We start from the raw sequence: 1,499 nt of genomic DNA, 5'->3' as shown, positions 1-1,499 counted from the left end.
TGTTTAACTAAGGTTGCAATTCTTACTCCTAAGAAAGTTAAGATAGGACCAAAAACTTTTGATGGTATTTTCATAGGCTATGTACAGAATAGCAGTGCATATCGTTTTCTTGTGCATAAATCAGATATTCTTGACATTCATGTCAATACAATTATTGAGTCAAGGAATGTTTGTTTCTTTGAGGATATATTTCCTTGTAAAAATCATCTTCAAAGAAATCATGATATTGCTAATAGCAATATAAAAGAAAATATAGACCAAGAGTCTATAGATGATGAAAATAAGGAAGAACCTAGACATAACAAAAGAGCTAGAATGTCTAAGTCATTTGGTTCTGATTTTCTGATATATATATTGAAGAATAAGCCACAAAACTATAAGGAAGTTATGTCTTCTCCTGAAGCTCCTTTATGGAAAAAAGCCATAAATAGTGAAATTGAATCCATCATGCAAAATCATACTTGGGAGCTGGTGGATCTTCCTCCTGGTACTAAACCTTTAGGGTATAAGTAGATTTTCAAGAGGAAGATGAAGCCTCATGGTTCAATTGATAAATATAAAGCTCGACTTGTTACTAAGGGATACAGACAAAAGGAAGGCTTAGACTATTTTGATATATATTCATCAGTCACAAGAATAACATCCATTAGATTGTTACTAGCTATTGCAGCATTGCAAAATTTATAAATACATCAAATGGATGTGAAGACTGCATTCTTGAATGGTGAATTAGAGGAGGAAATCTATATGGAACAACCTAAAAGTTTTATAGTTCCAGGAAAAGAAAAGAAGGTGTGCAAGCTTGTAAAATCCTTATATGGATTGAAACAAGCACCTAAACAATGGCATCAAAAATTTGACAAAGTGATATTGTCAAATGGTTTTAAAATTAATGATTGTGATAAATGTATTTATGTGAAAAACACTCAAAATGGATATGTCATTGTGTGCCTATATATGGATGATATGTTAATAATGGGTAGTAATGATATTATAATCAAAACTACTAAAAAGATGTTGACCAAAAATTTCGATATGAAAGATTTAGGCATAGCTGATGTCATACTAGGAATCAAGATTTCTAGAATATCAGATGGTCTAGTATTATCTCAATTTCACTATATTGAGAAAATATTAGAAAAGTTTAATAAAGAAGATAGTAGTCTTGTAAAGACTCCTGTTGATGTAAATCTTCATTTATCGAAAAATACTGGTCCTAGCATATCACAACTTGAGTATTCTCGCATTATAGGAAGCTTAATGTATTTGATGAATTGCACATGACCAGACATAGCATACTCAGTTAATAAATTGAGTAGATGTACAAGTAATCCAGGAAATAACCATTGGATTGCAATAATCAGGGTTCTAAGGTATTTAAGATATACCATAAGTTATTGATTATATTATTCTAGATATCCAGCAATACTTGAAGGATACAGTGATGCTAATTGGATATCAGATATGAAGAATTCTAAATCCACAAGTGGCTATGTCTT

The sequence above is a fragment of the Cornus florida genome, unplaced genomic scaffold, assembly GCF_030987335.1.
Source record: "Cornus florida cultivar Cherokee Brave unplaced genomic scaffold, ASM3098733v1 CherokeeBrave_3.0.0_Hap2_Chr05, whole genome shotgun sequence".
Taxonomy (NCBI): domain Eukaryota; kingdom Viridiplantae; phylum Streptophyta; class Magnoliopsida; order Cornales; family Cornaceae; genus Cornus; species Cornus florida.
This window is presented reverse-complemented; position numbering follows the sequence as displayed.